Consider the following 12,840-nt stretch of genomic DNA (forward strand, 5'->3'; position numbering starts at 1 on the left):
GCTAAAAGAAAACCTAAAACAAAACCGGGTCGGTTTGTACCGGTTCGGGCAGTTTTTCTTCGAAAACCGGTGGCGGCGGTTAGCAACGGACTCCGGCGAGGGCGGCATGGCTCCGACGAGGGAAGTGTGGCGGCGTGGGCGAGCAGCACGGCAGCGGCGAAGCGAGCAGGCAGCGGCGCGGCTCGGTGCGGCGACGGCGGAGCGCGTAGCAAGCGGCGTCAGCGGCGGCGGCGGCTTTGCAGCGGCGGCGGCGATCTGCGCGTGGGCGAGCGGCGGCAAGATGGCGTCGGGGGCCCGGAGCTCGGGGCCGGCCTATTTAAGAGGGGGGCGAGGAGGTGGCGACGGCCTTGGGGAAGGGGCCAAGGAGAGGCCGGGGCGGTCACGGCCGTCGAGGTCGGCAGCGACGCGTGGTTGCTCGGGACTCTGTCCCAAGCTCGGGGACGAGGCGCGCGCGGCTTTGGGCCAGCTGGGCCATGGCCTGGCGAGCTGGGCCGGCCCGGTCCGGTCGGTACAGAGATCTTTTTTTTAACATTTTTTTTTCAGACAAACAGAGACAATAATAATAAAAACTTATATAGGCATATAATATATCAAAAAATTTCAGAAAAAGATTTCCTACACGCTGAACATTTTTATAACTTCAAATAAAATCCACACAAATTCAGATAAATCAAAGAGTGCTACTAGTCTATTAAAATCCAACAAAAATCATTTTTAAAATACCAAAATGATTTCAAATTTATTTCTCTCCAATTTTCTGTTGTAGGGAATCATGTTACCCTAATTTCCATATATTTTATTTTTGGAGAAAAATAATTTGAATAAAACTCAAATAACTCCAAATTGAAAATAAATTCAAAAGAACTTTGAATTTAATTCTTTGAAACTCCCAACTCATATTTCATATAATTTGAAGAAGTCCTTTTATCTTCTCTCATGAAAATCATTGAGCTGCATGAAGTTTATGAATTGAAATATTTCCAAATGAAATCTAATTATTTTCAAATACCCTTTCATCTAATTTAAATGGAAGAAGTCATATCATCTTCGCTCAAGGGTTTTGTATTTGAAAAGAATTTGAATTCATGGAGATCAGAAAGCAAATATGAAAGTTTGGGAAAGTCCTTTTATTCCCTCTCATTTAACTTTCAAAAGTTTCGAATTCACTCACTTTCAGACAATCAATCAAACAATCAATCAATCTATCTATTTATTATAACATTCCAAAATTTAGAATTTTGGGATGTTACAACCTGACTAATTGTAGGCAAGAGGAAGGTGAGTCCACGACCCATTGGGTGCGCCGGGTCAAGGAGATAATACATTCATCTGATAAGATGGATGCAGGCTCTGCAGTCTTAATGTTGGAGAAAAAATGCCGTTTTGAACCTCTGAAGCAGAAGCTGGGGCGACTCAAGCATGACTGTAATGACATGGGTCAGTTGATGGCTGCCCTGGTCAAATATGCTGATTCTGACAGTACCAAGGATTCCGTGTCTGATGAAGAAAAAACAAGGAAGGGAAAGAAGAACGGTAACGGCAAGGGTCACCAGCATAACCCGGCAAATCAAGGAGGTAATAAACGTAAGGCTGACGAGTTTGTGGCTAACACCAATACACAAGGCAACAACCAACGACGCAAGGGTAGGCCACCTCGGTCAGGTGGGTCAAGTCCCACCCTCGAGCAACTACTGAATGAACCTTGTCCAAGACATGGCACCCGGGAGAAGCCAGCTACCCATCTGTGGAAGGACTGTACGATCATGAAGGCATTTAAAAATTCCAACATGTTTGATTGTAGCCACAGACGTGGCAGCGGTTTAGGCGGAGGCGGCTTTCATGGCCCGGGCGCCAGTTCAGGCGGAGGCGGTTTTCACGGTAAGGGCCATCCGGGTAACCAGGGTGGTTATAATCAGCAACCCGACCAAAGTAATCAGCAGCAACAGCAGCAATAGTCCGGGTATCAAAGCAACCCAAAATAGTTGAATAGTGGGCAGTACCATGTATTTACCACTAGTTTATGCAAGAGGGACTAGAAGCTTCATAAGAGGGCTATCAATGCCATTGAGCCGACAATTCCACGTTATTTGAGGTGGTCAGAACAACCTATTGTGTGGAGCAGGGAAGATCACCCTCCCCGGGTTGATAATCCGGGTCACTTGGCCTTGGTGGTGGCACCTCAGGTTGGTGGATATAAATTCACTAAGGTGCTCATGGATGGAGGTAGTAGCATCAACTTCCTCTATTATGAGACGTTTCGTCGGATGGGGTTGACTGATACGAGTCTTAAACAATCGATGATTGTTTTTCATGGTGTTGTGCCTGGTAAGTCGGCATATCCAGTTGGTAAGATTGAACTGGAAGTGGCCTTTGGGGATGAATATGATTCCAGGGCTGAGAAGTTAACTTTTGAGGTGGTTAAGATCAAAAGCCCATATCATGCTCTTTTTGGACGGCCGGCTTATGCCAAGTTCATGGCTCGGCTGTGTTATGTGTATCTACAGCTCAAGATGTCGGGTTAGAAAGGCACCATCACAGTACATGGAAGCCGGAAAATAGCCCTGGAATGTGAAGAATGTGATGCCGCTTATGCTGAGTTTGTTTGTGCGACAGAGGAGTTAAAGTTTTATAATGATAATCTTGACCCGACAGACATGACATCTTTGAAGAAGCCAACTACGGAGCATGAACTGGTGATGCAATTTAAGTCAGCTGATGACACCAAGATGGTTGATTTTGTGCCTGATGACTCATCCAAATAGTTCATCATTAGTGCCAACTTGGATCCAAAATAGGAAAGCGCGCTCATCGAGTTAATCCGTGAGAACTGGGACATCTTTGCATGGAAACCTTCTGACATGCCAGGTGTCCCGCAAGAACTCGCTGAGCATACTCTTAATATTGATCCGAAGTTCAAGCCGGTCAGGCAGTTTCTTCGATGGTTTAACGAGGAAAGGCGCAAGGCCATTGGAGAAGAGGTGGCCCGACTCTTGGCGGTCGAGTTCATTGTTGAAGTTTTTCACCCAGAATGGTTGGCTAACCCGGTGCTTGTACTCAAGAAGAATGGCACCTGGCGTATGTGTGTGGATTACACAGATTTGAACAAGGCTTGTCCGGCCGAACCTTTTGCTCTCCCTCATATTGATCAGATCATTGATCCTACGGTGGGTTGTGAGTGTTTGAGTTTTTTAACTGCATATTCAGGTTATCATCAGATCAAGATGGCAATTAAGGACTAGGAGAAGATGACTTCATCACTCCGTTTGGAGCCTTCTGCTATGTGTCTATGCCTTTTGGACTGAAAAGTGCCCAGGCGACTTATCAACGATGTGTACATAATTGTCTTCACAGTCAGATTGGGCGTAACATTCATGCTTACGTGGATGACATAGTGGCGAAATCCAGAGAGAAGGAAACCTTGGTAACTGATCTAAAGGAGACCTTTGATAACCTCCGGGTCTACAAGATGATGCTTAACCCGGCCAAATGTGTTTTTGGAGTCCCAGCTGGCAAACTTTTGGGTTTTTTGGTGTATAATAGAGGTATTGAGGCTAATCCAGGGAAAATTAAGGCAATTACATCTCTGGCCAAACCGGTGTGCATCAATGACGTTCAGCGTTTGGCGGGTCGCGTCGCTGCCTTAAGCCGGTTCATAAGACGGTTAGGGGAGAAGGCGATGCATTTGTATCAAATGATGAAAAAGGCGGATGACTTTGTCTGGAGTGATGCTACTAAGTTTGCTTTTGAGGATCTGAAGAAGCAGCTTGCTGAGCCGCCGGTTCTTGCTGCTCCGGTTGAGAAAGAGCCGTTGTTATTATATGTAGCTGCTAACTCACGTGTTGTCACTGTGGCCATTGTTCTGGAGCGCAAGGAGGCTGGCAAAGAACATCCGGTCCAACGGCCGGTTTACTACGTTAGTGAGGTGCTGATTGAATCTAAACAAAGATATCCACATTGGCAGAAGCTCGTTTATGGGGTGTTCATGGCAAGCCGAAAGCTCAAACATTACTTTCAGGGTCACCCAATCACTGTGGTTAGCTCTGCTCCTCTAGGAGACATCATTCAAAATAGAGAAGCCATAGGACGAGTCGCTAAGTGGGCTATTGAACTTGGGTCTCATGGTTTGAAGTATATGCCACGTACTGTGATCAAATCTCAAGCGCTAGTTGGCTTCATTAACAACTGGAAAAATTTGCAGATGCCAGAGGAGAAACCAGACAACACATATTGGACAATTCATTTTGATGGGTCCAGACAGTTGGAAGGCTCGGGGGCTGGAGTTGTTTTAACTTCACCTCGAGGGGACAAGTTTTGTTATGTATTGCGATTGAAGTTTCCTTGTACTAACAACACAGCAGAATATGAAGCCTTGCTCCATGGTCTTCGAATGGCTAAAGAGATGAGGCTGAGCCGGGTCCGGTGCCTTGGCGATTCAGATTTGGTGGCTCAACAGGTGTCAGGCAAGTGGGATTCCAAGGATCCTCTCATGGCGGCTTATCGCTGTGAGGTCGACACTGTTGCAGGGCATTTTAAGGGTTATCAAGTGGAACACATTGACCATAGAAAGAACGAAGCGGCCGATGCCTTAAGCCGGTTGGGATCTCAGCGTAAGCCGGTACCCCCTAACACCTTTTTGGATGTTCTACATAACCCGTCTGTTAAGTTACCTACAGAGGAAGATTTGGCCATTCCTGACCCGGAGGCACAGTTAGTGGCGGATACTCATGTTATTCCAGATTGGACAGCACCGTTCCTGGCTTACATGACCCGGGGAGAGTTGCCAGAGGACAAGACCCTGGCCCAACAGATAACCCAGTGGTCCAAGTCAATGACAATTTCGGACGGTGAGTTGTATCATCGCAGCGTCACTGGAGCGTTTCAGCGTTGTGTTTCTCCTGAAGAAGGTCAAGAAATACTTCGTGAGATCCATGAAGGGGATTGTGGTCATCACGCCGGGTCAAAGTCTCTTGTGGCCAAAGCTTTTCGTCATGGTTTTTACTGGTTAACGGCTCACGCTGATGCAGAGGATCTGGTCAGTAGGTGTGATGGATGTCAAAAATTTGCACGACGAGCGCATGTGCCGGCTCAAGAGTTGCGGATGATTCCAATCACTTGGCCATTTGCAGTTTGGGGGCTTGACATGGTTGGACCTTTCAAAAGATCTAAGGATAAAAAGACACATCTTTTAGTGGCAGTTGACAAATTCACAAAATGGGTTGAGGCAGAGCCAGTAAGTAAGTGTGATGCAACCACGGCGGTTCAGTTCATGAAAAAGGTGATTTTTCGCTTTGGTTTTCCACACAGCATTATCACTGATAATGGCACTAATTTGTCCCAAGGTGCTATGGAGGAGTTTCGTCAACGTGAGCATATCCGGCTTGATGTTTCTTCCGTAGCTCACCCTCAATCTAATGGTCAGGCTGAGAGAGCAAATCAGGAAATCTTAAAAGGTCTCAAGCCCCGTCTTATGGTTCCCTTACAACGGACGCCGGGTTGTTGGGTAGAGGAATTACCCTCGGTGCTGTGGAGTATCAACACCACTCCTAACAAGTCTACAGGTTATACACCTTTCTTCATGGTTTATGGAGCAGAAGCGGTGCTGCCCAGTGACATCCGTCATGACTCGCCTCATGTGGGGGCTTACGTTGAAGCTAATAATGAACAAGCCCGACAGGATGCACTTGACTTGTTAGATGAGGAGAGAGACTTGGCGGCGGCTCGATCAGCAATTTATCAATAGGACTTGCGCCGTTATCACAGCCGCCGGGTTAAGTCGAGGACCTTTCAAGAAGGTGACCTGGTGCTCCGGCTCATTCAGGATCTGTCGGATGCACACAAACTATCCCCGTCTTGGGAAGGACCTTTTGTGGTCAGTAAGAATTTAAACAACGGTTCATATTACCTCATTGACATTCCAGAGCACAAAGACTCACGTAAGTCGAAGGAGGAGACCCGCCGGCCGTGGAACATTGCTCAGCTTTGGCCATACTACACCTGAGCTACCGGCTCTCGTCATGTACATACCTTGACGTTGTGTATATTGTGATAAGTAATAAAGCAGGACCTCTGCCTTTTTCCTCTTCAAAGATCATATATCTTTACTATTTTCATGACTATTAAGGAGGTGATCATATCTGAATCTAGCTTAACCTTTCCGGTCCGGCTTATGAGCATATTTGAATCTAGCTGTAAATCTCATGATCACTTGGGGGCTTCCTGTTCAAACATAGGTCGTATTCGAACCAAAGAGAACATAGCTGTCATAACCCTCTTGATCGGCTCAAAGCCAAACTCACTAGGGGGCTTCTTGATCGTATCCGAATCATAGCTTAACCCCTTTTGGGTCCGACTTGGATCGTATTCGAATCAGGGTCGTTAAAAACCTCTCAAGGTCATTTGGGGGCTTCCTGTTCAAACATAGGTCGTATTCGAACCAAAGAGAACATAGCTGTTGGTACCCTCTTGATCGGCGCAACGCCAAAGCCACTGGGGGCTATATGATCGTATTCGAATCTTAGCTTAACCCCTTTGGCCCGGTTTACTGATCGTATTCGAATCAGAAACCCCCAAATTTCAGTTAAAAGTTAATTTATGTTGTTTGAAATATGCTATTTTGTTTTACTGGTCTTTGTTGTCTCAAATCTAAACGATCGGCATGGTTTTTTCACCGGCTTGACTATTTGACAATGAACCACCAAGGCATGATAGTCATCAGGCATATAGAAGCATTGACTTCTCAAAAAAAAAACTGGGTCATCAACCTCATCACCCGGGTCATATAGACTGGTAGTCCAGATGCAAAGAACACAGGTATGACTGTGTTATTCATGAACAAATTTTTCTGTGTCTTTTCATTAATCAAAGGTTGTCCCTTGTTTATTTCACATCTGGTCTGTTTTTTCTACTATGATAAAATCATTGGTCCTGTACCGAGTGTTCTGACCCGTTCGGTGCTAAACCGCCAAGCCAGTTTTTTCCTTTTCTACAGGAACAGTTGAAATATTACAGATGTAACCATAGATGTGATGCATATATTAACATCAGGAGCAAAGAGTCACACACGGCATCTTATGCACGATGGCATAGGCAAAATATGCAATTTTTTAAACTAACCTATTACAAGGCATTAAGAGCCCAAAAGGTTACTATTTCTCTCTCTTAATACAAGTCCTAAGCTAAAAGCTGGATTGTTCAGATGGTTATGACTCCCCTTGGCTGGTTCACCTCCCTCCACTGGTTGAAAGCCGGGATTGGACCAATCAAAGCCATTCAGAGCAATGAATTCAGCCTCATCATCAATGAAGCTGGCCGGGTCAATCTCTAGGGCAAATGTATGTGGGCGAACCGACGGGATAAGATCTGTCACTTTATAAGAGGGAGTCACCATCTTCTTATTTTCCATATCAAAACCCGGCAGATATTTATCGATGTTGGTCTCATCTCCAAGGACGATAGCTTGAGGTCGAACTCCCCTCACGCTGGCAATGAAGTCATCTTGCTCAAATAGAGTCCCGTCTTCCTTCACGGTAGGGTACCCCTTAGCTACATCCGCCAGGTCTAGATCTGGCACCCAGGCTTTGGAGCGGCTCAGGGCAGTCAAGGCTCCGGCTCTGGCACATGATCGTTTGACCTCTTGAAACCTGGCAGGTAAGATCGATAATTTCTTCAAAAAGTCACTCAGCCAGTTGGGTCCTTGGTTAGCAGGGGAGATAGTAGCAAGTGCTCGTTGAGTACCAGTATACAACTGCTCCACTAAGGTATAAACTGCCTTCAGTTTGGTCACACTATCTTGGCTCAGATTTTGGCTTCGTGGACCTACGAGTTATTTTCAACAAAGGTTCAGCAGGTGGTTTATATTCCTGGTCACAATAAGGTATAAGTGATTAATACAAATGACTTACCGAAGATGGCGGAGACCATTTGAGAGACACGGTTCTTTAAGCCAGTGAGCTCTGAGGTAACCTCTTCAAGAGCCGCCTCAGCTGTTTCGGCACGTTGAACCAGCAACGTATTTTCTTCGGCCCATGATTTCTACTTTGCAGTTAAGCTGGTCTTTAATTTTTCTGTCTCAGAAAGACTCAATTGGAGTTTAGAGTCAGCAGTTTTGATTTCTGCCTCTTGATCCGCCAGCCGGGTTTTTGCTTCAGTTAATTGGGAGCCCAATTCAGATAGGGCGTTCTACAAAACATACACAGATATGTCAAGGCTTAAACTAAAAGTTATAAGGGTTCAAGTCTCAAGTACTTTGCACCGGAATACCACTTGACACTTGGGGGCTAATGTCCGCCAAAGAAATTTTTTATGACTCTTATATGTTTCAAGTCCCAAGTGTTTTACAAAGTAACAACACTTGGCACTTGGGGGGCTAATGCATGATATTCAGAAAGTTTTTCAAGACCGAGTTGAATTGCAGTACTTATTGGGACTAGTAAAAGACAGTTATAAAGTTAAGTACTGGTTCATTTATGATAAATTGAGCCGGCCCTTGGGGACTACAGGTCAAGTTTATGCTACTCTATTGGACTTTCAGAGGCAAAGTTTCAACCTATATCATAAAGTCTACAGATCATTCAGGATCATCATCTGAAGACTTGGGGGCTGACAGAGTATAAATAAGCCGGAAAACATACCTCATATTTTAGCTGCAATTGCTTGACCATCTCAATTTCTGACTCACGGCTGGAATGCACATAACTGAGATAGCCGGACAGTATGTCACTAGCATTCAGATGAGTATAGCGAGAGATATCAAACTGTACTTTCTGCCTTTCTAAGGCATCCTGTTTGGCAAAATGCTTGGCTAGCACAGTTGGATTACCCGGCGCAACAAATCTGCTGCCAGTGATCAGAATGTCATGATCAGAAGATGTTGGCGGGTTAGCTGAACTGGATGGTCTAGTGGTAGAGGGATTAACAATGGTATCATCAGCTGACGGCTCAGGAGGGTCCAATTGAGTATCAACAGCCGAGTCTTCTGGTGCTTCAGTTCGAGGGGGAGAAGTTGGCATGGCCGGTTCAGGTGCAAGAACTGACGGGTCTTCCGCTGGTTTAATCACCTTGTCCTTCTTGGACTTGGCTTAACCACTAAGAAAGATTTTATGAGATAGTTAGTACAATGATGTAGTTTTAAAGATACAGAGGAAAACTGATTTTTCCTTACCCAGGAGCAGTTTTGAAAGCCGGAAACTGAGTCTAAGATGAGTCGCCAGAAGAGCGAGAAACCTCCTGCAAAAGGTAAAATAAAGTCAGTGAGACAAGGGAATAGATTCGTTAATGAAAGCAACAAATGAAGATGAAAGAAACCTCATTCTGGCGCTTTCGAGGAGTTTGTTGTAAAACGGAAGGCGGTTCATCGTCGTCATTATTCCGGGCCTGACGGCGGCTCTCATGTTGCTGTTTTTTCAAAAGAAAATGAGGGTCCAAATAAGCCAAAGGGTGCGAAAACCTTACTTTTCGGGTTACGAGTCGAAGTTTCTGTCTTGGCAAATGGGCGGAGTCGGAGGAAATAGTTACCTCTTCTTCTATCGCCTGACTGGCCCCCTTGTCGTCCTAGCAATAGTCAGTGTCAATAAGGTTATTAAAAAACTGGCCAAGGGAGTCAAGGGTACCTCCGACTCAGAATCATTGTCAAGCTTTAACAGGTCCGAAGTAGTGCTCCTTTTCTTCTTGGACCTCCGGGTCGTCTTCCTGGCGGTTATGGCGGCGGCTCTAGCCTTCTTGGCAGCTTCATGGTCATACTTGGCTTTCCAGAAGTCGGATTTGGCCCGTAAACAAATAAATAGGATAAAAGGTCATGCAAGTATTTAAAACTACTGAGGAAAAACACAAAAAGAGGAGGTCAGGGGTTTCTCACCTCTAGTGCCGGGTTAAGTTTACAGAAGGGGTTTAACCCAACTTTACTGCAGTCCTCATACTTGCCGTTCACAAGGATGGTTGACATTGAAACAATATCTTCTTCAATTAGTTGTACAGAGTTGTAACGCAGAGATTCATCTGGGCCTCCGCCATATTCATGCATCAATTTGGATCGGCGGCTTAGAGGAATGACCCGCCACGAGATCCATCAACGGATCAAGTCAACGCCGGTTAAGCCATTCCCCAGTAAGGCATTGATCCTTTTTAATAGATGGAATAAGCTTCTTGTGTTCAGCGGCAGTAAGCTTATCAGGGAGCACAAACTTGGAGTCCAGACGCTCCGCGCGGTAACCCGGCAGTGGTTTTTCATTGGCTGGAGACGTATCTTGGCAATAGAACCAGGTCTAATTCCAATCTTTGGGATGACTCGGTAAGACTATTAGGGGAAAGACGACGCCTTGTCGGTGCTGAATTGATATTCCACCAAGTTCCAAGCTAGGGCCATTGGTACAATCATTCTGGCGGTTCAGATAGAAGTGCTCTCTGAAGAGTTCCACAGTCGGCTCTTCTTGAAGATACACCTCACAGAGAACTTGAAAATTGTAGATGTTGGATATGGAATTGGGTCCAATATCTTGAGGGTGAAGTTTGAAAAAATGAAGAACGTCTCTGAAGAACTTTGAGCCGGGTGGTGTAAAACCCCGACTCATGTTGTCAGAGAATACAATAACTTCACCGTCTTTGGGATTAGGCCATTCCTCGTCCAGGTCAGGTGCACGATAAGACATAACATTTTTCCCTGGCAAAATCCTATGGTGAAGAATTCCTTCAAGGTATCTTCAGTGACTGCGGAAGGGACCCAGTTGCAGACAGTCGATGCTTTTGACGGCATGATGACCAAAGGACGAACTGAAAAGAAAGTAACGTGCCGGTTCAATTCAATGGTGAAGTTAAATGATGATGGTGCAAATGAGTAATGGCGGCTTAAGTAAGGGCTAATGTCATGTAAGGGAAAAGTGAGCCGGCGTAATAAGCCGCCATGATTACAGATATTTGAGAAATGCCAGGAACAGAATTGGCCAAGTGTTGAGGCAAACAAGTTTCCTAATTTCTTGATATTATTCTGGATCAAATGGCCGTTCAAAATGGAAAATATTCTAGACCTAAAATCTAGCACAGATGAGTTCGTGAGTTCTAATGAGGTTTTTGTACCAAAAAACGGGATCTACTAGTATCAAGAATGGGTACAAAACAACTACCACACGAGTATATGTTCTTTTTGGATCAAGAAGAAGATGCAGTGGAAGAACTACAAAGAAACTGTGATGAACTATGAAGAACACACAGAAACCTAGAAACCCTAATGCGGATCTGAGGAGCAGGAAGGTAAAACACTTACAGCCACGGATCTTCTGCGGAGGGTTGCCGCTGTTCTCTGGACCGATTCAGGTTGATGTAGCGGCCAAGGTCGACGAAGACGAGGTGCTCTACGACGGCGGCGGAGCTCGGGCAGCAGTAGGGTTGCGGGAGGAAGAAGACGAAGAGAGGGAAGAATGAGAAAAGACCGGGTCGTGCCCCTTTATAAGGGGATAAGCGAACAGGCAGGCGCAAAAATCGAGGAAGACCCAAATAATGATTATCCAACTAAATGGATGCCTCGATTCTCGGAAGACATTTAAGGATAAAGATCTGTTGAAGATGACATCATAGCAGGCTTTCTAGTTTTCAGAAGATGACGTCATGGTGGGTTACAGAGTTTTTACAGAGAGAGGAAGATGGATTTCGTTTAAGTATTGAAGATTGACAAAGAACAAAGTTCAAGTCAACCTGGGGCCTAATGTTGGGAATATAGCTACCAGGTAAGACCCGCCCAGGAGGGGCCGGGTCAACCCCAATGGCGGGTCACAAAAGAAGCCCAGTAATATTCAAGGTGATAGTTTATTAAGACTTGTAGAAGGCCTAAGCCCAGAGGCGACTTAAGGCCCAATATTGTAAACCGTTGTATGTAAAGAAAGACTTGTAAAGAAAGGCATATAAAAGAAGTCACCAAGCCGGACATGTTTTATGAGCCGGCCGGGACTCTGCAGGCCGCCAGGAGTCAACCCATGTATATAAGGGAACGACCCGGCGGCGGCTTAGGACAAGAAACAAGAGATCGATAGCCAAGCTAGCGGATTAGCTCCTTGGTCATCGAAACCCCAGCAATTCCAACACAACTAGACGTAGGCTTTTACCTTCATCGTAAGGGGCCGAACTAGTATCAACCTCTCGTGTCGTTTCTCCCGATTAACCCCTTTAAGCTTCCTAGTTGCGATGGCCCTACGACTAAGTCCTTTTGCTAGGACATCTGCCGTGACAATTCCACGACAAGAAGAACACACTTTTATAAAGCAATCTTTCTTAGCACGCATCCTAGCGGTTCTTTCTTTGCACTCATCAATGGAAATTCTCATGGCTTTGAGAGACTCATTGATATCATTCTTAGGTGGGATAGATCTAAGTTTCAAAGAATCAACATCAAGAGAAATTATATCAACGGTCCTAGCCAACTCATCAATCTTAAGAAATTTTTCTTCAATCAAAGCATTGAAATTCTTTTGCGAAGTAATAAATTCTTTAATATTAGATTCAAAATCAGAGGGCATCTTATTATAATTTCCATAAGAATTGTTGTAGGAATTACCATAATTATTAGAGGAATTACTAGGATACGGCCTAGGATTAAAGTTTCCCCTATACGCGTTGTTACCAAAATTATTCCTTCCAACAAAATTCACATCCATAGATTCATTATCATTATTAATAAAAGTAGACAAAGGCATATCATTAGGATCAGAAGAAACACTTTTATTAGCAAATAATTTCATAAGTTCATCCATCTTTCCACTCAAAACATTAATTTCTTCTATCGCATGCACTTTCTTATTAGTAGATCTTTTAGTGTGCCATTGAGAATAATTAACCATAATATTATCTAGGAGCAAA

This window comes from Triticum urartu, chromosome 3 (genome assembly GCF_003073215.2).
Source record: "Triticum urartu cultivar G1812 chromosome 3, Tu2.1, whole genome shotgun sequence".
Classification (NCBI taxonomy): Eukaryota; Viridiplantae; Streptophyta; class Magnoliopsida; order Poales; family Poaceae; genus Triticum; species Triticum urartu.